Below are 26,410 nucleotides of genomic sequence, written 5' to 3' on the forward strand. Positions count from 1 at the left end.
TTCATAGGAAGGCCGAGCAACAAGAATACTAATAGGGTAGTCACGTAGCCGTACGGGCCTGAGAGTGAAAACTATTTGGAAATGCCATTTCAAGGGTAAGTGCATAAAGTGCCCATTTAAAAAGCTGCCACACTTTATACTTGTCTGTTAAAAAAACAATTCTGTAATTTTTTGCGTTATGAAAAACGATAAACTCACTCTATACAATACGAAAAGATAGAGAAGGGAACGAAAAGTTGAACTGAAATGGTTTTCGTTTGGATTGTAGAAGTTGGAAGAAAAAAATGTGTTGCACCTTTCCATTTTAAAATATGCGCTCATCATTATAATCACAACGAGATTGGTCATAAAAGCGGAACTCGGATGCAAAACGTTGAAAGCACTTAATCCAACAATAACACAAATAGCACAATGTCTCTAGTATATGAAGAGATAAACATTAACTCGGATTACATTTTCGATGATATGATGGTAGTTTGGTCGTCACAACGGTGTACCAAAACAGAGCGACAAATATTATCACGAAAACTTGAAAATATGTTTTTTTTTATTATTATCCGTGTGTAGGTTGTTTCTATTTTCTTCCGTGTCATAAAAATGTACAGATGCACTTACAGTCCATCCACATTGAGTTTGTAGATGTTGATTTTAATGGTGACACCAAAGTTGTTTTGGCAATTGTGTACAATGGATTTACAGTCATTAGTATTTGCAATTCAGCCGCTGGAAGTGGTTGTTATTAGTATTTGCAAACTCACAAACATTGAAAATTAGATTAGCTGAAGTTGTTTCTCACTATTCTGGATGTAAATCCCCCCATACCCACTTACTACGCGCTTTTTGTTTACATTCTATAAGTAAATTGTTGTCACAATGCATAACCGCATATTAAACTTTTGAGTTTGTTGTACATGCACGTTAGCGTGTCTATAATTCATGCAATTTCAGTATTTGCATTCAATTAGGTCGTCAAGTAATAGGTGGATGAAATGCATGTTTCTGATAGTTTTGCAATAGCTAGAATCTATATCTGTCTGTTTGTCCAACCTCATCGGCACAAAGCTGCGTTAAATTGATAAATTCGTAATTTATAAATGTCCTAAGTGGATTGAATTTCGGTATCCCTTCGGAGCATAACTACATTGGATGTAAATGAGTGTTGTGAGTGTGTGTGTGTGCGCATTGTGGTCGAATCATTTTAATTAACTTGATTTGTTTGTCGTTCTATGCCCGATGAGTGTGGTGTGCACGTAAACATTCCCTAAGTCCGATGAGTGATGCGTGATCAATAACCATTTGAAAATTTATGCACTCTTCGAGTTCATTGTTCACTTACACATATTCTCTCTGTCATTTCTATCGCATATATTCATGGTGATCACCAAATACTAAAAGCAACAAAACTAAATGATAAGCACGTTAATGGATTTCAGTGTAGATATACGGTCAATCGAACACTCAAGACAGACGATACACACCTTCTCTTTTCCTATTTCCTTGGTTTTCCTCTTTCTTTATCTTACTTCATCTCTTCATATCTCTTCCTTTGACCCAGTTGACTGGGTGGCTGCTGAATAATGAAGTTTATTATGGAACATGAATGAATTTACGTTGGAAATGAGCCAAGTCAAATTCAATGGAAAATTAGCTTAAAATCGATGTGAGCACATATTGAATGAAGAACATAATGCTTACACTATGCAAATGACCCCCGGAAATATTCCACACATTGCAGATCTTATCCATCTATGTCTCGGGGCGTCTTCGTCTCGAATTCCATTGCAATGGAATGTGTGAGAAAAAGTTCAAAATTCTTGACACTTTCACACTGTACTCAGTGTAATGTATTTATATAACGAACAGGCATTATATTCTATATCGATCGCATGCAAATTAATGTTCAATGCAAAACGGATGCTGTGTATTTATAGTTGGAGCATAATGGATAAGCATTGTTTCAGTCAAATTAATCATCTGTCAGTATCAGTTTTATGTAATGCGGAATACAATTTGCTTTGATAAATCTTAACAATGATCTTAATGTTACGTTTCACCATGTTTTTGAATCATTCAAATGAGACCAAAACTGTTTGCTTTTAATAAAAACAGATGATCATAAGATGCATTAAAAATTTCTCTTCTATTTTTTTTTACATAACAGAGAAACTTTTCATACGCTTCTCTTCATTTGAATCGCCAAACGAAAATAAATCGATTTTCTTGCCTCTAACACTATTTCAAAAACTACAAAATTCAAATTCATTTTCAACAAAATAATTTCAAAGACCGCTATCATTGAATAAATTATGCTGTGCTTTTAAGTGTGTTGCATTAAAAGGAACTATGAAACTTTTGGACAATTTCAGTGTTACTCTATTTTGTTGAATGTTAAACTATCTGGAAGAAATTTTAATAATTAACAAGAAAATACTGGTAAGACTGTGTCTTTGCTTTTTAATGAGAAACAAAAAAGATGAAATCTCAGGAATACATAGCAAAATTAAATTTTAAAAAATAACATTTTAAGCACGCAAAAACTCGATTCCATCAGCATATGTTTGGTTTGCATGTACCAGAGTCGTTAATCTCTTACAACAAATGCTGGTTGAGATTTCTTCGTTGCTGGCTTTTATTTGTGAATTACAAGTGCAGAAAAGAGGGAAGGAGAGAGAGAAAAAAAATAAAAATAAACGATTGCGTGTATGACCGAAAAACATGTACTCTACATACACGAAGAAATCGGCAGAATAAGTGACAAATTTTATGCTTAGTGGTGTGCAATATTGACAAATGGCAAGGAATTTATGCAGAAACTTAAACTTGCACGTTTCGATTTAACGCAATACAATGTCGATTACAATGCACCAAAATGTGCACAAACAAACTATTACCCTGTAAAGTGTAAAGTTGGTTTGCTGGAAATTATGAAGTTCGCGTCTCTTTCTGTGTAAGCAAAATGGTTACACGCACAACAAGCGCTTCGTGTGAAATGAAAGCACTTCTGGTTTTGATCCCCGCATGCAATTGTGCCAATAAATGCAATCGTACAACCAAAATTACCTCGCACATATAGACATTTGAATATGCAAAAAGTTAGAGCTTGTGTTATATATGTGTGCGTAGTGTACACCGTACAATATTGAGTGTGCAACAGAGCATGAAATCGTTACTCATGAGGCGCACGATTGCCGAGGTACCGTGGTCCTAGCCATGTGTCAATAGGATTAGTGTGAGCCATGTATAAATACGAACTTTGCCCCCTGACAAGTTGACTTGGCACTTTTGAGATGTGAGCTAGTTTGCTTGTCAAGCAGGAGCGTTGTTTTACGAGTTCGATTTTATGCTCTGCTATACAATGTTTAGTCAAGTCCCTTTTTGCTATAAATAACCACTCTAAAACAACCATAAAAGCACATTACGCCTGTAGCAATGAAACTTTGACTAATACACGAATAGTGAAAACATTACGAAGCCGCCTAAAATCCGACCATGCATAACGATGAAAGAAATTAACTAAACGACAAGCTTAACATCAAATTGATTCAATCAGTAAATGCGTCTCAAAGAAACGGAAAAGATTTTCACTACAATGACTTCACATTTCCACTTGTGTCACGATCACGATAGCTTCTAAATGAACGCTTACTCACTATTTATATTCTTAAATCAAATATCATATTCCAGAGTGAAATCACCATATTCTCATTGGGATTTGTTTCATTTTTAATGAGAAATTTAAAATGTCAGCGATGTAGAATTAAAAAAACTGAAGCGCTTCGAATTCGCAGAAGAATTGTACATCAAATCTTTCATAAACTTTTACTGTTCGCCTGAATATTTAATGTCATTCACGGTGTGCTGACAATCGACACAATGTTTACGTTTAAGACAAAAACGATAGATGACATTATTTCCATTCCATTAACTTTATATACAGATGAAAATAAAGAGTCTTACGGGAGTAAGACGAACTTTTCCGCACGGTGGTGGTTGCGTATTTTACTAAGAAAGTTCAAAACAATATTTGTTCGATTTTTCAAGCCTTTCAAGCGGCGTAAAGTTCAAGACCAAAAAAATATGTTTCAACTTTGGCAACGAAATATTCTTTAATTTAATAGCAGAAGTACCCGAGAACAGATTTTTCACACTTTCATGATGAACCCATTTGTACGACATTTGAAAGTATTCTACTTTCTAACAAAACACTACAAAAAATATGTCTAACGTTAATTTTGCCATAAAAATTATTTTTGAAACATTTTTCATAACTAAAGTCACAAAAAATTTGGATTTTTGTATGGGAGCCATGTCTGTATGCTACCTTAATGGCGTGAAACTTTGCACAGGTTATTTTTTTTCACAAAAAAATAACATTCTGAAAGTTTGAAGAGATTTTAATCAAAATTAGGGGTACCTTTCATACCTTTTCAATGTGAGTGTTTAAGTCTACATTAAGTATGACTTTTGGACGAAAATTGGACTCTTTTTCATAGGTATCACTACAGGCATGAAATTTTTTTCCATCAACCAAAGTTGCTCAAAATCCCATGATTTCTAATCCTCGGGACCCCCAATCTTCTCGTGAAGTCAGATTTTAAATAACTTTTTTGGGGGTTGATATAATCGATGAACAAATTTTGCGTACAGACGACAACGTACAACGTACGACGTGGAACAGGCCCACAACAACCATGCTCAAAACGGCCTGATTCGGGTTCTTTGACCTCAGAAACGTCCAAAAAACATGTTTTTGAGATGTCGTGAATTTTGACCCATTGCAATACTTTCCCCTTACACACTAGTTGTGTGCGGAAAAGTAAAAGACAGGCTACGTTTCATTGGCGAAAAGCAGATGTTTTCGGTGATGTTACTTGTTCAATTCAAACTTTTACTTTAAATAAAAATCACTAAACATTGTAAACATCCATCATTTCGATTGAGCAAAATACTAGTGTATAACGGGTATTATGATTATTTTTGAGAATTTTGCATTATGAATTTCAAGCGAAAAATTTCAATATTCAATGAATAGAGAAATATATAATGAGAGTGCATTAAGAAGCATGAAGCATAAATCATGTTTTACATTTTGTGCTATTGAAAACAAAATCCACGGTATTGCAAAGTTTTTAATACTTTATCGCTAAAAACGGTTGAAATCTTTTTGGTTTTGTGAAAAAGAATTTTTAATCGAACCAATTCTGCTTTTGATAAACTACAACATGTGGCAACTAATTCGACAATTTTACATCACTATTTTTGGGTAAAAGTTTATACATAATAAAGCACGTGTATCTAGAAAAACAAAATTAAACTAGTGTATTTCGAAATGCATCCAGAGAAAACCACATACTTAGTCCACAAAACAACAAAAGTTCAACGTACATAAATTCGAACTCAAAACTAGTACAATGGTCACGAGTAAAACTTTCATCGTATTTCCGTCTTTAAATTTCATCCCAATATAGGTCGAGAGTTACCTAGGTGAATTAATTTAGACTTCATGTTGCATTGGAAATTCGATGCAACAGTAAATTTTTGTGCAACATTGTTTCAAACATAAATAAATCATTCTTCATTCAAAATATTTCCAGCTTTCACTCACCAGCCAAAAATATCGTTGAAATAAGACCTGACCTTTACTTCGATTTTTAAATAGTTATACATAGTATCTAAATTGTCGTAAATGAAAAGCGAGAGTACACGTAGGAAGAACAACATAATTAATATCATGTGTTCGCATCATTGAATCTCGATTCATGGTTGGGAAAATCGGAACAATATTTTGATATATAATTCTTCCTGGAAATAGTACGTCATTAATAGAATATAATATTAATTGTTGAGCTGTTATATTTTTAATTGAAATTGTGGCCATTGCTCAAAATTTTGTTTTCACTAAATACAGTATGTTTCATTATAGAGAGAGGTTGATTTAACTACCACAAATTTCAAATATCCTAAAAATGTTTTTGGTGTTGCCATATGAGACTCTAAGCTACTACGCCAATTAACAATGACAGCTCTCAAATCAGTACAGTGTTTGTTGTGCAACGAAAACATTATTTCCGAACATTTTCATTCACGGTTTGAAGCCGTTTTTCTGCATTTGCATCCAAAAGGACAAAGAATGTCGATCACATCGACTGCTAAATACATTAAAAAGTCAAAAGGGTTCGTAATAAAGTGAATCCAGCAGTATAAGCATGAAAAAAAAGTGAACGACCAGCCCAATCTGAAGCCAAACTGAGCCTCCTCGCAACAAGAAGATAAACGGAGAGTCAAGTTGTTCGATAAAAATTTAGGTATGTTGTTGAGCCAAGGTGTTGAACGGCTACGCCGTCTTAAAATAGAGGTCTCGCGCTCTACTATCAGGAGAAGATTAGATGTTGCCGGTGTTCGTTATCGCAGTAAATTGAAGAAACCGCTTTTGACAGAAAACCAGAAGAAAAAGGCACTGACGGGGCAAAGCAAAATTCAACAAGAGATTGGAGCGAAGTTATATACACTGACGAGTCATTCTTTTGGCTGGTGAATAGCACTACCCATGCCTAGTCTAGAGCCCAAAAGAGAATGGTCGTTCGCACGGTAAAGTATCCGAAAAAGGTGCATGCTTATGGTTGCTTTTGTGAAGCTGGTTTTGGAAAGTTGACCATATTCACGGGGATTCCAAGCGCCGTGAGGATGAACCAACATTATTCATCGACACAGTTACCCATCGCTAAGAAGTTCTATGGCAACCACAATTCGAATTGGCTTCTATTAGAAGACAACGATCCAAAACACAAAAGTCGTCTATGCAATGCTTGGAAAGAGGAAAATGACATTAAACAAATGGACTGGCCGCCACAGTCACCCGATTGCAATCCGAACGAAAATTTTTGGGCTATTATTAAGGCATGGCTTCGTGGTAAAACATACCGCAATTTGAAGCAGCTCAGTTCATTCATTCAGCGCCAGTGGAAAGGTTTTCAAAGCGAATATGCTGAAAATTTGAGCAAAAGTATGCCGAATAGATGTGCCTGTGTGATCGAGAAGGCAGGAGAATGGATTAAATATTAATTTGTGGCGCCGTAGCTTAGATACTAAATAGAATGTATATAAAATAATTTTGTAAAACTCTTGAGTTTTATTATAAAAAATCAACCTCTCTCTATAATGAAACATACTGTAGCACACTGTCGGAGCTCTGAATTGTTAACTCAATTCTCAGAATTTAAAGCTTGCCCGCAATGAAGTTATTTGGGAATGATGTCGTGTTAAGTTTATTCCATGTATTTGAAATATTTCCACAAAAGTAAGATGTGAATTGACTGATTCAATAGTATATTTGTTGATCACGAATTTTTACATTCTAGTATCCGAAGTACCATTCATATCCATAATTTACTTCGTTCAACATTTTTATGAAAAAGAAAAAAATGTTTTGTATGGAAAGTGCATGATGCATCGTACATCAAACCTTCAAAAAAACTCTTCTTTGACTTGCTTCAAATATGCTGAAATGTGTAGAAAGTTTTCTTTTTCAGAAGAAGTTTACAATTTTATTTTCGGAAAATCTTCTTCTTTCCGAATTGATTCTCTTGTTCGTCGTTTGCATTTAGTGGATTTTCGTGTACACGCTGCACAATTTTACAATACATTCAATGCTTTTACAACATAAATCCCGCAAATATTAGTATTGAATTCCATACAGTATGTACTATTTATGTGCTTTTGTTTTTGTTCATCGTTCCATTTGTTTCGTTCGTTTCTTCAATCAAGCGATTGAGCATTTACACGTAACCATTTATGGATTGTGCACACGACATGCTTGAAATGGTTTTCATTTTCAGACAATTTGCTTTTCAATTCACGCTGAATGATCGAACGTGCAATACATGTACACATGCACGCATAAACTTTTCGTTCCACATTGACGAAAATGTCATGCCAACTGAAGTGAAAGCAACGCTCAATCTTTGCGGCTTTTGAATAAGAGCAAAAATTCGTCTGGTATTTTACTTGTTCATGTGTACATAGAAAGCTGTAATACTGACATTTTTTTTTGCAATTCAATCGCAAAATTCTTTTGAATCGGTATCGTTTCACTCCGAGCTTTTTACGCAATGTGGATTTTGCTGGAATAAGAGAGAAAAGAAACTCTGTTTCGATGAAAACTATTTGTTCAATCGCAAAATGTGTGAGGAATTGTCATATAATATTGGTAGAAAATGCGCTTCAATTGGAAAGCGATTGCTTTTAATTCATTTTCAATCACTTCTAATTTTATTACTGGACCACATCTACGATAATCTCTCATGACGAACGCATAATCAATACTGAAAAGAGGGAGATATCGATAACGATTGCACATTTAATTGCATCACTTGCTTCACACAACAGATTTATTATCAAGAATTATTGAACCATTTCTAAAGTTATAATACATTGAGACATAAAGTGCATCTTCAATCTACCGTAAAATGAAACTAATGAATAAACACGGATTTCGCTTCGTTTGAGTTGAGTGAACATATTCTGTTCGAATCCATTTGACAAAAGATCCATTTTATCTGTATATATGAATTCTACTAATTAGCGCAATTCTTTCCGTTGTTCTTATTGGACTAATTTGGTGAATTTATACTTTTCGTCAATCGAGTTCATTTACCAAAAAATGGATAAGTTGTTCGAAAGTCAAAACACAAACAAATGAAATACAAAATATTGCATGCAACTTTCTAAATGGTTTTGATTATTTAATTATGCACAATGTGCTAATTTTGCATACATTTTTCAACAAAGTTAAAATAAAGTATTTCCAAAAAGTAAAATTGTCGAATGAAAAGCCCATCACGACAGTAAATTCTAGACAAATCCCTTAAGTTTTCAACAAAAAATCTCTTTTTGTTCGTTCAAAGTTTCACCGTCAATATAAGTAATTATATGTTTTCGTCAAACAATAAATGATATGGCCTAACATTTCTAAGAGTGTTTTCTTTTTGTCCAGACGATGGAAATGTGTCTGCTGAGAAAAACTTTCAATGATGTCGTAGATTTGATCCATAATTTTCTCATGACACTGTCCTGTGATTTTTGGTAATCATTAACCTTCAATATATTTGTTATAACAACCAAAAAGTTGTTCAACAACAGACAAGACACAACAACAAAAACCTTCAACATTTTTTTATGTGCTTGTTAGTTTTTTCCTTTCGGAGCGACGTAATAATAATAAATTCGATGGATTGCTTATTGTATTTGACAACAATGAAAATCGAGAAGAAGTAGAGATGGGGAGCTGTATAAGGGTGTTATTGAACTAATGGTAACTGATATTGCGCGACAACTTACATGAGAGTTTTGATGAGTATCTTGATGTCTGCCTTTTTTCGAAGGGTTTTTTCGAAAACAGAGTGAGAGAGAGAGAGTAATTTGATGTGATTTTCAGTAGCAATTACCCTGTCACAGTTTGGCCTATCGAAATTGATTTATTAGGTCCTCTTATGTCAATCTTTATGAATATTCGGAAAATTCATTCATGTTTTTTTTTCGACAAACGTATCACATCTCTTTCCTGCGGTCGTAAGCTCAATGAATCGTACATAATGTTTTTCTGCAAATTTGCCTCTTCAAATTTATTATATGTATTTCTGAATTGGAGATGTTTTTCTCATTTTGCATATTTTCCCATGTTTATTTCATCCAATTAAGTTGCGTCGATTTGGTTTTTCAGTAAATTTCAATGGAAAAAAGGTCGAAACGAGCTTTTCTCGATAAATTTTTTATATTCGTTCATTTTTCTTAACTTGTTGTTTCGTTACATTTTCAATTCAATAACTCCGGTCTAGTCGGTTTTATTCAATTTGTTCGATGCATACCGTGGCATAAAAGAACGTGGTAGATACGAAGTTTGCATGAATTTTGAATGCCGCTAGCAACTTGTTGGTGAATTGCATCGAATGAAAAACGACAAGAAATGAAATTAGATTTAGTTTTGCCTTGCTTCAGCTTATAAATTGTATTACATATCGTGGTGTATGCCATCAATCATCAAATTTTTGTGTGTGTCTTTTTTTTGCAGCAATCCATGAACTGACACACACCGAACTTTATTGCAACTGGTACCATGATATTCATACAAAAAAAATATCGATGTTATATCTATGTTTCTCATCCGTCTAGCATAGGAAACATCATGTTTATCATGGTTATTAGTTCATGTTTTAATCAATCATTTGCAGTAAGAATGAAAAAAGTTTACTGAACTTGTGTTGCCAATGGAATTTATGCTTGGAATTTCCAGACAGTTTTCTCTTAAAACTTTCAATAACAAACAACTATCGATGGCATTGATCCTCTTCGCTTTTTGTTTTCTTTGTTCGCCATATGAAAAACCAATTTATAGAGATAAAGTGTTTTTGGTTGGCACCTCTAGTTGTGAAATATTACCGCATATTCCATCCGCTCGAAATGCAATTTAAAAATTGAACGAAACGTGAAATATTCAAATTCACACTTTTTAAATTGTCATTCAAAAGAAGATTTTTATATGACAAAATGTTGCATTCATTTACAACGTTGAACTGCATACAACAATACTACATGTTGAATTTGTCACAATATATGAGATATTGCATCAAATATCAGTTGTTTTGTTGTGTTTTATTGATGTGCACTACTGCAAATGTACGAATCTATGCTCATCTTAAACTCTCTATCACTTTGTACTCTTGCATGATATTGTTTTTGATTATCAAATTAAGTTCTGTTCAAATTTACTACCATTGTCACTGATTGCAGCAGCAGCAAGAAAATGAAAAGACAATTAAAAACCATAAACCATGATGCGAAACGAAACACAAAGTGGACGAGTGGAGTTGAATAGATCAGTCACCTGCTGCTTTAAATGATACATTGCATAGATTTCGTAAACAAAATCGTAGCATTTCAATCTATATTGACATATAAAGTGCACAAAGGAGTCAATATTGAAGACACAAAGAGATTCGTTGAAATGATAAATACACACGTACACATTGCAGACCGTTCAATGCACAAAGGTACAGTCGAAAATGGTTTTGCGCCTGCTATGGACAGGCTTTCATTATGCATCTCGTTCATTTGTGCTTTTTTAATAAATTAACATGTGTTCGTGGTAGATCGGTACTTTTGAGCGCTTCATTTAAATGATCTGCCCGTGTGTGTGTGTAACACACTGTGTATATGCCACAAAATGCAAACACTGTTTACAGTGCACACACTCAACCTCCGATAGGACCAATATTAAGTAAATCCAATTGCAATGCTGGCTGATGCGCACCCATTTAAATTTGTATCGAAATTTTGGGGCGCCGGCCATAACTTTCCACTTCCCTCTTTTGTTTGCCTCTCGAAATGGTACAATTCATTATTCAGAATTTTTGTGCTAGTCCGATATATGTTACGATGTGGTTACACTGTACCAAACAAGTGCATACGACTGAAGTAGACCCACTGTATATATTGCGTTTATGTAAACATGTTTTAGTTCAGTTTCGTTGTTTACATAATTGACCGATGAAAGCTTCTCTCTCACACTCACACACACACACACACACCCGTGCATATGTAGCTACATAGTACATCTTTTTCAATGGTTTCCAGGCACATTTACGCAGTTGTTCAATGCAAAATTCGCTTCGGTAAACAAAATCTATGTTTGTTTCAAAATTCACGTGCATTCGTTTTCGTATTGTATTGGTTTTGTTGTGCAGTTGAATGCCTGGCGTGTATGTGTGATTTTGGAGATCGCATTTTTATTAAGTTTTAACAACCTAGCAACACGCTTCCAATTTGAACATCGAGTCTCATCCATGAACACATACACACATATACTTCGAATTTCCAATAAGCAAAGCGGAAATAATCAAGTGATGGTCGCGTTTTTACACCACACTTGAGCTACACACACAATCTCTCACTAATCCAAATGTGACTAAACGATAACAACAACAACCACAGCTAACCTCACTAGAGTAGAGAAGGAATCGTTTCATTTTCAATGGGTAGGCGTGGTTTTTTCGTTGTTGATATGCAATTGCTGGGCATTTCATTTTATTTTTCGGCTCAAATTGATCGGTAATTTCCATGGTGCGATTGCAACCACTTTTGATTGTGGCTAATCAAGTATTATTATCACATTATATGGTTAACGCGGACATTCAATGGCTAAAGAACATAAAGCAAAACACATACGCTCGTAAATATTGCTTTTTTGGTACCAGTATCGTTTTTCTATTCACAGTGCTTTGAAAATACGCCATTTTGTGAAATGCGAGCATTTCAAAGATTTGCGCATTCACAGGGAAAGAGCGAAAATGCGTAAATAATTTATGTATTCTTTCACCATCAAAATTTGGCTATAAAATCAAATGGCACGATTGAACGAACACAGACACGTACACATATTAGATAAGCGTACATTTTACCGGCAACTAAATTATTATTATCGACAATTCTATGCTTGAAAATTGTGCAGTAACGCTGAAATGATTTTCATTCTATCAAATAATATTGGTTTCTAAGTCCTTTCACAATATGCACTTCACATGATATGAAAATTTGTATCCGCTTTAAAATATTCGTATTGGACCATAAAATGCACGAATCTCCGATAATTCCGAATAATGATGGCGATGACGACCAACGATGATGATTATGATGATTAAAATCAGTGATGGTTTTTTCCTATCTGAATAGCGCTAGCTATTCGCAGCGCCTGTACAGCATTGCTGCCCAGATGCTGAATCGTAGCGGTTGCCGCACGCGCAACACACTTCGTTTGTACCACACAGAGCATATACGTTCGCGTTCGTTCTCTGTTCGACATGCGTTTGTATACTGACTATGGTATTAGTGTATCATACTCTGTGAGCTCACTGGTTACTTAGACTATATGACAATATGTTGTGTGGTACAAAACGCGTGCGGCAACCGCTTCGATTCAGCATCTGGGCAGCAATGCTGTTCAGACGCTGCGAATAGCTAGCGCTATTCAGATAGGAAAAAACCATCACTGATTAAAATTGACCTCGCGCATAAATTCACGATGTCCGTTTTCGTACTGGTCGTCCAGTGTTTTTTTTTTGTGATGACTAGCCATTGAATACTGATATCATCATTTATCATTTCGCATCGTCAAATGCCATCAATGGCTACCAAGTTTTTTACATATCGTTGAACACGTCACGTTGAACCATGCAGTACTAATTTTATTCATAAATTTCCGTTCTGATGTGTTGCACACATATGAGTGAGTGTAGATTTTCGAACGTATTTTCATTTCTATCTTACGCGGCACGTAGATTGTAAAAAAAAGAAAAGTTCACATTTGCATTCCGTAATTCTTGAATGAACATGCGAGTACAGAATTGGCAAAATGAAATTTAGTCAATTTAAAAGTTTAATGATTTAACGAGAGTAAATCAATTTAAGCTGTTAACATATCAAGTGTCATTGCAAAAATTAACAAGTCACTTTCACAGCTGTCAAACTTTAATCATTCACACACATGTATACTAATTTTTTTAACTGACGTGACATATGAAAAATTCAATAAATGTTGCGCCTGCACGTGCATGTTCAATATTCTGAACACTTTTTTGACATATATGTACCATTCGAAAGTGGCATCTTTAATTTGAGTTTTTGGCTTTGAAGATATTGCGTCTTGAAATTTTCCATCAAAATATGTGAGAAAGACTGTCATGTGGATAGAACGCATTACAACAAATGACTATAGGTTTAATACGTCGAAATGTTGTCTTTACCAAGTGTGAATTGATAATCAAGTCTACTTTTTATCCGAAAGATGTAATAGAAAGAGTCACATGCTGTCATTGTGAGCAAACAAACATGTTGTTTTTTGCTCGAGACGCGCCATCGATGATGAATTCTCATATTTTTCAACAATGTCTTCAGATTTACGCAAGCTGATGTCAAGTGCTGTTGATCTTGGCATTGTTGTTGTCATTGTCATGATTTGATTTCATATAGCGATATAAGCGGCGAATGATTATAGTAATACATATATCGTTTATAGACGAAGTTCAATGAAAAAGCGTGTCAAAAATTATTAAGCAAAAGATGTATTTTGTTATCGTATTACGCTTTGCATCAAAAGCAGCCATAAAAACATAACCGAATGTGTCAAATATTTTGACCTGCTGTGTATAACCAACAATGCGACTTCATGGCGCGTATTTATATAAGATTCAACAAAAGAAGAAAAAGTTAACCGTTAAAACAGTGCTGTCGGTTGGTGTGTTGCACCGAATCGAATGGCATCGAGCTGACATGCATAATACCGTCGCATATTTTTGCGGTTTTTGTGGTTTCTTTCGTTCACTATATCTCAAGTATGGCATTGACGTTCAACGGAAAAAAAATCAACCTTTTTTTTTTCACTTTACTTGGTCTGGCGTGGTTAAACAAAAAAAAAATCGACGGCGAAATTTTGAAATTTTGACACGAACGACATGTGGACTGTATCAAATGGGTAGAAAATAACTAAAAAGTATATTAAAACAGTAACATGAAGTGCACTTGAGTTAAACTGCTGCTTTCTCTCCGCCCTCTCTTTGCCTTTATCGAGCAGATATATTTCTTTCCCAATTTTTGCGCATACACAAGGAACAGAATAAAAAATTGTTGTGCCATTGCGTGGGTGTTTTTTTCTTCTTCTCTTCAACAGAAGTTATTCAATCGCATTTCACAACAAAGCACATTATTCAACCATTTTTCATGGTTCATCGATTTAAATTTTCTCGAATATTATTATATTTTTCAATAGCAAACACGAAGTAAAGTGGAAAGAGAAAAAAAGATACGGAAAAAAGCTCACTGCACAAACGCTCGGTTCAACAAATAAAGTAATATTTTATTTTGTTGTCCCGTAACGGTCTTTTATGGATATTGCACAAGCCAACTAAATCGTATGTGTATTCATGGAGTACAAGCGCCAGTTTGACGTTTTATACTTATACATACAACATGATACATTTTATGGAGATAAAAACAGATATAGTAACATTCGGTGCGAACGCATCAGTCAGCTTAACGCTTGAAATTCCGTTTAATATTGATGCTGTCACTCGCTATGCCTCGTGAAACACATTTTTTCCCATTCTCACCAACTCTACATCTTTTCTATTAGGTGCACGCTTTTGAACACAGACACATTATTTGCCTATACTCGCGTGCATTTTATTGCGACATTTTTCAATTTATATTTATGACATCGATGTGACAAGGTACTATTTAAATTCTTATTTATCATGCAGTTTTTTCGCCTTCGGCATACCATTTTCAATTGATATTTGTGTATCCCGGACACATTTTGATTGGGTTTGCCATAAATAAACTTTTTTCGAAAGAGCGGAAAAGCAAAAGAGGAAAAAAATGATAATTTTCAACTTCCTTTTACATCACGAAACGTCACAGACTATTCACAGGATGTTTTTTTATTGATGAATGTGATGTGAACGCTATAGATAAATTATGACGGAATATAAAACCATTCACTTTGATTGTCGATTTATAAAACATAATCAAAACCACCATAGATTGATTTAATTTTACAATTTACTTATGCGAAAATTTGTTCATGGAGAAGAAGAGAAAAAAAGAACTGAATCGACAAATCTAAATTGAATAACCATTTCTGTGAATAGATCGAAACATTTCGTAGCCTACCATCAATAAGTGAATTTATGGTTTTTATCGTGTTGCAACACACCCACACATTCATACGCATGCACGACACTTCGTTCGTATGGTGCTTGTTGAATTGGGGATCAGTCGATGTTTATGCAAACTAAACGACATTTCATCGCATTTATTCAACGAAATCAACGAATCTACCGGAAAAATCGATAAAAGTTAAGCCATGAAGAACACACAACAAATAGTACACAATTTCAATTTATTTTGCCATTTTCAATATGCTCGATTGGTCTCTCCCTTTCCTTTTCTTCACAACCAAATAAATGCAATAACATTTCTGGAGAAAAGCACAGAAATCAACGGTTTGCATGCTGGTGGATTGTTACCATGCATATATATAAATCGAATACGATGAAGTCGTAACAATTTATTATAATCCACCTGTGCGAAAGTGAAATATGGAATTTAGAGACGAAACGAAGAAAGAGAGAAGGAGTAAAAAAGACTCTGAAGCAGAAACAAAACCACGACAATAAATATTTATTGGATTTGCTCGCACAAACAAATTGTAATTTGGATTTTCAAGCATCGATGTCAAATATGTGCTGTGACAAAAAGTTAAATTCGCTTGAATCACCATGGATAATTGGTACATCGTTCCTTGTGTCACAGCCAGAGAAATATAGATTTGCAAATTTGAACGTTCGATATTTGATGGCATCTTTGGCATTCTGTTTGCGGTTATTGTTTTGCATAAATCATGAAAACATTTGTAACTGTTTGTGGTTGTGAATGGTTTCGCCAATACACCAATTTTGCGATAAAATTCCAAAACTTTGGAATTCAAACGCAAATACACAACAAATAATATTATAAAATTTGTATTGCTAATTGTATTCAAATATTGTTTCTGTCAACGATCCCACTTGAATTCCTTACATACATTTTCGGATTTTTATCGTGAAAAGAACAAGGAATCGATGTTTGCTATCAAAATTATGTTTATTTGAAAACGAATAAATTATAAGAATGAAAAATAAAAATTCTCTTCTGAAATTTTGAATGTTTTCATTTTGAATAAATTGAATTTTCGAAGCCAATTAGGAAAAACGATGACTGCTCCAATTATTTAATTGGTGCGCGGACGCTCCAAATAAATTTATTGTAAACAATACCACAGAAATGATCTCGCGGTTTCTGAGCAGAAGTGAAATGACACGAATATATTGAATAGAATTACAAATCGATAACGACGAAAAATGAGCACCCAGCTCTCTAGCTCCCCTTCTTTCCCACACACACACACGCACACACACTAAGTACACAAAGCTTTAATTTATTCAAATTCCATTAAATTAATGTTCTCGAAATCGAGTCGTCGACAAACGAATTGTAAACGATATTAAAAGTCAAATGATAGTGGAAAATGAGAATAGAAGCACATGCAATCCATACGATAAGTGAGGGAGAGAATGTGTGCAAAACATCATAAAAGGAAAATTGTACCAAACCTCTTTAAGCAAATGAGTTTTTTTCGGGGGAAAGGGAGAGAACTGCTGCCACGCTGCTGCTATTTATATGCTTGTTTGTGTCGCATGTGTGCAAATGCGTAGAAAAAGTCTGCTAAAATTATAAAATGTAATCAACATTATTGGGCTACAAGTACGAATCAAGAGTTTCATGTCAGTTTCCTGCTCTTTTGAATTCTCGTTGCCTTCGTTTTCTTCGTCATCGGTTTTTTTTTCTGTATTTCAAAACCAAATGTTATATCGAAATGTGAACAAATGTAAAAACGAAATGATGACAACCGAAAATTATGTGGAACAAGCTCTTTTCCCTTTTTCGACAAATATATTCGTGTGTGAGCGTACGCGTTCATTTCCTGCCTCACTTCGGCGCTTCGTACACAATCCTACGAATCGACACAGAAATACACAGAGATACATTCGCATTTAATGGCAAACATTACCAAGTTTTGTGTTCAACCATGTTTTTTTTTCGAAGATGTTTGTCGTCATCTTCTTCATCGTCGTCAGTATTGCTTTACCATACATGATATGCTTCAATCAAATAAAATAGACAAAGTTTAAGTGGAATTCTCATTGCCATTTGTTCACTTCGATGTTTTTTTCTTATGCTCGCTCTTGAAACGAACAAAAAAAAAACAACCAGAGAATCGTTTTTCATGATACGAGTGGAATAAAACAGCGCTGGCGTCAATAGTGCACGTAATTTATAAATCTTTGATCGAATCTCAAGACGTTTTCTTTGCTCGTTTTGGCCGTGAAACGGGTTAGAAGAAAAAATAGATTACGAGTTTTAAACGCAGAAGCACTCAACTTTTTCAATCAAGTTCACTCGTTGCCGATTTTCATTTACATTCCTCGACAAATGATTGAAAAACGTGTACAGTATTACGATTTTTAACTCTGGTTATCCTAAAATGCCAGCTAAATGGTTGAGTCGATGTCGGAAATTCTTTGAATTTATGTGAAATGTTTTGTTGGGGTTCTCAATTCTCATGCGTAACTAGTTAGAAATGGCAGCGGTGATACCAAGAAATTGAAAATTCAAATTAACTTCACGTCTCGATTTGATTCATGAATCATACCATGTCTTTTATTTGGAGCGTTTCATTCTTTCACATTTCTGTCTAATTTACATTTCGAAAGCAAATCAAATCAAATACCGACAACAGCTGCTGATTTGTATATTTTTTTCCACTCCCAAAAAAATTTTCATTCTGGTATCTTGTTAACGTATCGACATTTAGCCGAATTTTCGTTCTAAATCCCTTGGCATATTGGCTTCATTTTCTCTCTCTCTCCGCTCAAACTTCGATATGCGAAATACAAAAAATGAGTAAAATCAATATTTAAATGGGACAATCAAATATTCGGTATAACTGTTATATATGTGCACGTTGCGAACTACCTATTACAATAACTGTAACACCCTCATTGCGGATTTACGGCTTTCGTTCCCGAATTGAATAAAAAAGTATGCCAGAATAGCGGTAATGATGAGAGAGATTTTGAAATGAAACCATACAATATTCAACTTGAGCCGCATTAGGAAAAAAATGAACATTATAACAACGTGAATTACACAGATAAAATACGTACTCAGCGTGTAAACGCAATATTACATTTTTGTAAATATTTTATTGTTGAATGCCAAATCAAGAATTATTATTCAATGTTTATATTTTTCCTCTCTCTCTCGTTCGAAAGAAATCGAATAGCGCTTTATTAGCAATATTTTTTTTCTCATCATTTTTGTTTATTTTTCATTCACAGAACGTACAACCACTCAGCTCGCAGGGTCATTGAATATTCGGTTTTAAAGCGACGTGATTTGCAAGGTAAGTAGAGAATACGAGTCGGGATACCAAAAAAAAAGTGTGTAACATTAAAATCGCTACATTTAATAAACATTTCAATTGAAAGCTCTCGAAAACGTCACAATCAAACCGAAACCTTACGATGTAAATCTGATATTATTTTTCACGTTGAAATGCTCAATGCTTAATGTTTTGGTTATTTTTTCTGTTTTCTCTTGCCTTTTGCGTTGGATTACAAAAACGCGTTTTATAATGAAAGTAAAAACACAGGCAAATCCGCCAAACAAAAAATAACTTAGCCCCGTCTTATTCGTGTGCACTACGCGAAACCAAAGAAAAAACATTTATATTGAATGAATAGAAGTGATGCGGGGAAAAATGTTCAACGCAATTTTAAAAAATCCAAGATAAATAGAATTAATATCAAAATGAAATCAATAAAACGGAAAGTGAACACACGAAATCAAATAAAAATAAATCTCTTGTATTTTTTTTTATTTTGTTACAAAAAGAACAGTAAATAATTCAGTTGTTTTGCTTTAGCTGCTGGCTGAGCAATCAATGATTTATTCGGTATAGAAAAATCCTGTTTATTATTCTGCTTTTATAACTTTATTTGAGTCAATGAGATGAACTGATGGGTTTCGAAGTTAAGAATTTTGAGTGGAGTGAATGTTCAACTATTTAGAATAGACGCAGTTGGCAGGGTAGAGCACACGCAAAAACTTTTTCGCTCACCAAAATGAATTCCACCAGTTTCGAAATGCACTGCGTCAATCGCGAGCAAGTATAGAGTAGTCTTGTTCATATTGTGCTCTTTAAATAAAGCTTTACATTTCATCTGGATTGAAAGAAACTTTTAATTATCTTATTTTGAAATGAAGCACTCGCTCCTTTGCAGGCGTCTTTTCCATTCCGTTTCCATAGATGCTTCCGGTCCGCTGGTGGGGAAAAGTCAGACGAATTTCTTGTAGCGTAAGTTTGATATGATCGAACTTTAAGAGATTTAATGTTTATTTTTCGATTAAAAGAACGTCACTTTCGACAGAGTACCACAGAAATAGTACGCAAAAATAACGATATCACTCTTCAATCGCAATCAAATACAAAATCAGACCAATCGGTGAAATTATAATAAAAAAGTGAATTTGTCAGTGAAAGCACCAAAAGAATTACACTGTTTCGATAGCAACGGTGTACTTTAAGTCGTAAAATCACAGATTTTTTTATAACCAACAAAAAAATGATTATTATTGATAATCCATAATGGAATTGTGTGTGTTCAAAGGCTCAGAAAAAATGAACAAGCTAAAAAAAAAAGAACGGTTAGCTTTGCAACAATATCAAATTCCCAGCCGAGCTTGCAGCTCACGTACAATGTCAATATATTTCTTCGAAAACCTCGTAAAAATACGGATTTTAACATAAAATCGTCATCTGGCCGTCGACAACCATTTCCATTGCGCGCACCAGTGTTGAAATGTGGCAAAAAAATCTTTCAATGAAACCCAATAAAATGCTATATATATTGATATTGGTGACTCTTCACAGAAGAATAATAGCGGCAATGCAAGTATCAGCACATTGAATCCAGAGACCTTTGGAATGTGTTGTAACGGCTGGTATTAAAAACAACATGGTCCAAACACGCTCACAATCAATAATTCACTTTCACAATTCTGCCAAAGGAAGAAAGCCTTCGTTAGTTGACACCGAGTGCTTTACTTTTGTGGCTTTCGCTACTGGATTACTTCAGACACATGACGACGGAAAATAATCATGAAATCAAACGGTGAAAATATATTGCTCCCAGAACGCATACAATTTCTTTTTTTTCGTGTTGTGTTTCGTGGCTATATTTTAATAGAATGCGGCAGCACTTTTTTCAAGTTTTCCCCAGCGTTTTCAGAGAACTTTTCTTTGTTGGTGTTCTCAGTTTATCTTTTCTCTTTGGCTAAAATTGATTGTTGCCTAATTTTGGTAAATCTATATATAAAAAAATGTGTATTAATAACATCACGAGGATTTTCCACAACAACCGGCCTCTCAAAGAGAAGATATCTTGGATCGTGGCCAAGCATAAAGAACGCTTTTCCGTTGTAATTAAAATTAAATTCATCTCTCTTATGTGGTTCGCTAATTTGGTTGTACGTAGCTGTTTTCTTTGTCTTTTATTTTCAATTTTCTCGACCTTCGGTGAGTTGTTACATTTTTTCCCATTTTCTTATCTAAAATCGGTAGAATTCTATTCCATGCACCATTCTTATTAGGTAAAAGTTGTGCATTTAAGAAATTTCGTTAAGAACAATTTTCAAGAAGATACATATCATCTCCTGGTGCAAAAGAAGAAAGAACCATACACATTTTGAGTGTCCAACAGATAGAGAGGCGGAGAGAGAGAGATAGACGGCGTCATTGCTCAGAAAATCTTTGTTGCCGAAAGCTCAATGATATAAATTCATTGACAAACAACATTGAAAGTCACCCAAAGCGGCCAGATTATGTGAAGGATGGCTTCGTTTGCCGTTAATCCGTGTTCACAAAACAGTTTTGTTTTCTTTCACCAATCCATTTTGTGAGCTTAGAAAGTAATCTTAATCTTCAGCTGTTTTCAAAACTTCACGAAAAGTGGTGAATACAAAGAGGGCGAAAATGTGAAAATGTGATATGTCTGTAAGCGATATTTGGATGTATAGATAAATGTTGTGAGTGTTAAACATATTCGTGCGTTAAATTTTTCGAACAAATCAAGAGTAGAAGACAATTGTCAAAAATGGAAATGGTTGAATTTATCGGTCACAGTTTATCATAATAAATGGAATACGATGCTCATAAATATCTACAAAACGAATGGCTTTTCCTATTGCTGGCATTAGGACAAACGGAACTAAAATGCCCTCGACCATTATATCAGTTGTTATGATATTGTTCATCGTTGTCATCGTTTTTTTTTTGTCTGAATACTAAAATGCTATGGAATATAATATTAAATCTCTAACAACCATCAAATATAATTTTTCAGTGATTCAAACCATTTGCAGTCATCGAAGCGTACGCAAGCGATTATTCCGTTTGGTTATTTATTTCAACCATACAATAGACGTAATGAACGCTTGAATGGAAATCAACAAATACATACGGGTTGCCTCTCTTTTCAGAGTGGTACAGACCAAATTCCGATGTTGAATTTCATCGTTATGCGTTAAGACTTTATATACTCTTTGATAATAACTCAAATTGATATTGTCGTGGTTAACTTATTTCATGATGGTTCGAGTTCCGTCGACTTGCACGTACGTTGATTCTATTTGAGATATCTTCGACTTTTTGCAGCCCAACTTTTCTTATGGGTTTGATGGAAAATTCCGCTTTTCCCAAAAATATTGAATTTTACTGTTTACAATATGCGCGCGAGCGCATCAAAACAACTTTTCCACTTTGCATGTTTGCCAAACAATTTTTCACCATTGTCAGTTAGAAAATACACTGGCCAATTTGGACTGTTGGCTTCGATACTTTCCCAGATTTCGTTTGGGTAATCGATTCAGTGGTATTCAAATGAGCAAACTCACGAGATTCCCGTATAATTATGATAACGTTCGTGCAGTCAACGTCATTTTTCACCACTCTATAATATAAAGTTTAGAATTGCCCACGTAGCCACGTAACACCCTCATTTTCAGCTGTCCAAACATCAGCCGATTCAATTTATTTTCGCACCGTTCTCCTGTTTACCTTTTCACGTTGCGGGGAAATATATTTTAATAAAATTCGTTTGCAATTTATTTTTTACCCAAAAATTGTTTTCATTTTTTTCCCGATGGATTTAAGAACTGACGGCGATTAGCTTCACTGAAAATGTAATATAATAAGTTCGTTTTCCATTAATCTTCGAAAGGATTTGCATTTACAAAAACCTGTTTATTTTGTGTGTTTGATCGGTTGAATATTGTCAATGAAACGTGCCAAAAGCGCCACAATTCTTACCGAATCTTATTTGTTTCTTATGCAGCATTGACAACATATACTTTTCGAATAGATCATAAAAAATTGCAGCATGCTATAAAATCTACAAAATTTTATGTTCGCCTAGACGCTTGTCACCTTTGGCACAACGTTTTTTTTTTGTATTGATTTTAAGACGTGGCTGACAAAATGCTACAGCATGAATTTGATTAATTTACATTTTTATTAAGCGTAAAATTGAATGATAATGTGCCACCAGCAAATAAATACGTCAATGTCTGTGTATGTTGGAAAATTGTGTGTTGGAAAAATGGTATACGCCGGAACAGTCAAGTTTCAAAAGATTAATGCTTTTCTCGTCGTCACAAATGATGAACAATTTTGATTTCTTTTGCAAATATTTGCCATATTAATGACTGCGTCTCATCATAAAGATTAAAATTTCATCCATTTCAAATGATTTTTTTTTGTCACTTTTTATACTCTTTTCATTTCAATGCCCTTTCGCATTGCCAACTTCTAGATTGGCTTTGATTGCCTTCATTATTTCCATTTTATTTTTTCTGTTTCCTTCTGTGTTTTCAAGCAATGACATTTCAGGGATATATAAATATTCTGTATTTCTCTTATAAGGAAAAAACAAAATGAAAGGATTTTGATTAATTAGTCATCACTTCAACTTTTTTTAAAACAATTTTCAAAATTGATATCGAAATTCGCATGATTTTATTCTGGTTAAAACATTTACTGAAAATGTATTATTTCAGTCCATTTGGACGTTGTCGGATATTAATTGATCGGCCAAAAGCGCATCAGACCAAGTAGATTTCAATCAAAAACAAAATACGTGATGATTCGTTGTCGATCCGGATAAATGTCTTTCTAAACAATGGTTACCACAATTTCCGACCGAAAACAATGCCATAAACTCAGTCATTTCATCTGAACGAAGAGCAAAATCCAAACAAAAGTTTGACATTCACGCTCAACTCAATCAACAGAATGTTGGTCTTGCCTTCGTTTCGTTTCATTTATTTATTTTGTGTGTTCCATTAAATGGTCTTAATGAGAATAATATAATAAACTAAAAGTGCGTCATTTATTCTTGAATCAAACAGTATTCTCATCTGAATTTCCAAAGAATAATGAGTGCCATTTAAAGACATACAACGCATACAAAACTGAAGATGCTCCTTTAGTATAAGTTGAAGATGAATTTTGGTTTGTTCATTGCGGTGTTTTGTTTGTATATGTGCGTGTGTGCGCCTATTTGCCACTTTTGACTCATGGGAAATAGACTCATGCTCCGTTATGCTATTTGGTTTGTACGCATTTTTAGACGAGAATAAAATGTTCATCTTTTGCCTGGTTTTGTGTTGTGTTTGTTCAATATAACACTCCTACTCGTTCCCTCTTGTATATTAAATATAACATGTGTTCCGACTATGTTGAACTTTGCATTCGAATGACAGCAAAAACTTTTCCGATTATTTATCGATTCCTTGAGTTTTATTTTTGCATGTGTACGTGCATGTGTGTGTGTGTAGTTGTACTTTTCCTTCCTAAATATTTCGTTCAATTGTATCTGGTATGCATAGTGTGATCACATTTCATCGGAACTTTACGATTAATATATTGTGTGGGTGTGCGTCTGATTGTATCAGGATGTTGACATTTAACATTGAATGATTGATGCTTGGACACTCAGGGCCCGGAAGAAATGTTTCCACTCAAAGAGCTCTTGTTCGCTCTCTCTCTCTTTCTCTCTCTCTCTCTCTCTCTCTCTCTCTCTCTCTCTTTCTCTCTCTCTCTCTCTGGGAGAGAGCTTAAGAGTTTTCGACACCAAACAGAGCACGGAAATAGGTCAAAATACTACCAAATGTTTCTATTTAAAAATTATCACAGCATCTGAATGGCAAGTCTGTACAATGTACATATTCCAGATAGTTATTTTTCGTTCTCATGAGAGAGACTCAACATGAATAGCAGAACCATAGGCATGGGCACACGCACTCACTAAAAATAGTTAAGCCGCTTGCTGCGCACGGGGATATACAATTATACATTCACTCGTGATCTCGTCCGTTTTCACTCTCTTTCTTCCTCTCTTATACACGCACGGTAAATGAAAATAAATTCGATGGCTTTCAATTGTAACGTAAACATACATAAGCTTCGCAGAAAATGGTGAAGCGGCCGATTTATGTAGCTGTTCATAAAATGACATAGAGCGCTGTGAAGACGAGAGCACATCAAATGGAATTCGTGTTTTCAACAAACGTCTGTGAAGCAAAGACTAGATAACAAGATAAGAAATGAGCACAGGAAATGATTCAAGTGAATATTTTCAGGAGTTTTGAAGTACAAATATAATGGTCGTCGTCGTCTTCTTCTTACTACAAGTAGTGAATGCTTTACTTCACACAATGGAATATGAAGAAAGTGTGACATAGAACAAGTAGCATCAACAACAACACTAACACAAACATTAGTGCACAAAATACACAGGACGAACGCAAGACAATGAATAAAAGTGGGGGAATGAATGCACGATAAAATTACATGCTGTGTGTATATTTCATGTTTTACCTGGGAATTTAAGATTAAAACAACGGCAAGCGGTGTATAACGTAGCTGGCGGTAAATGAAATGGCACTGCTTGTATGTGTGTGCGCCATTGTTATACATCACCGTCTTTCTTGTGATACTCACTTGAGATTCATCATAGGTTGCGTGCAAAATATGGAGCATTTGAAATGAAAAAGTAGTAGTTTTCACTGGCAGAATAAGTTCTAGAGATGCATGAGAAATGTGAGAATGAAACAGCCGAATAACAATATGCGGTTATGCATTTGAAACATAGGTTTTCTCAATTTTCTTGATACACTCTGATGCAACTTCATGTTCTATATTTATTTGTCTTTGCGAAACAATATAATCTTAAAACAAGTTGCTTGATGTTCCGATTTTACTTGTTCGCACTCTTCTGTATGACTTTTCATTCAAAAACTAAGACTTTTGTGTGTATTTATATACTACATTTGCCCGTGTTGCCTTGATACGAGAGCACCTTACAACATTTCAATGAAGCCTATCAAGTGTTTTGGCAAACTCTCAATGCACCACTCAACATTTTCCCATAACAAACAACTCCAAAATACAGTAGCACATACTGTTCGCATGCCAAAGACTATCATTGCGCTAAAATTCCATGAACAAAGATTAAGACACTAAAACTGATGCCATGCATTCCATCTTTGAACTGTGTGCTTGTTCAGTGAAAATCACTTTGATTTATGCACAGAGTGAAGTGTCTGTAAAAATCTCTTCTACAGCTCCTTAAGCGCAAGCTTATGACACATACACTCAGCCATTGAACCTTTTGGTACACTTCCTTCTTTATTTAAATACTTT

General features: G+C 34.6%; 2 protein-coding genes across 4 annotated transcripts in view; one reads left to right on the forward strand and one right to left on the reverse strand.

Moving 5' to 3' along the window:
- Positions 1-26,410, forward strand: part of LOC116342303 (FMRFamide receptor) — a 209,926-nt gene that overhangs the window by 131,645 nt on the left and 51,871 nt on the right. For all 3 annotated transcript variants that reach the window (XM_031769839.1, XM_031769841.1, XM_031769840.1), the window contains one exon: positions 18,987-19,051. The gene's annotated coding sequence lies outside the window, so the exon portion shown is untranslated. The remainder of the gene's footprint in view (positions 1-18,986; positions 19,052-26,410) is intronic.
- The window catches only part of LOC116342304 (uncoordinated protein 58-like), a 149,453-nt gene that overhangs the window by 115,872 nt on the left and 7,171 nt on the right, over positions 1-26,410 (reverse strand). The gene's annotated exons all lie outside the window — the stretch shown is intronic.

This window comes from Contarinia nasturtii, unplaced genomic scaffold, assembly GCF_009176525.2.
Source record: "Contarinia nasturtii isolate CC-2019 unplaced genomic scaffold, AAFC_CNas_1.1 Cnas_scaffold_864, whole genome shotgun sequence".
Classification (NCBI taxonomy): domain Eukaryota; kingdom Metazoa; phylum Arthropoda; class Insecta; order Diptera; family Cecidomyiidae; genus Contarinia; species Contarinia nasturtii.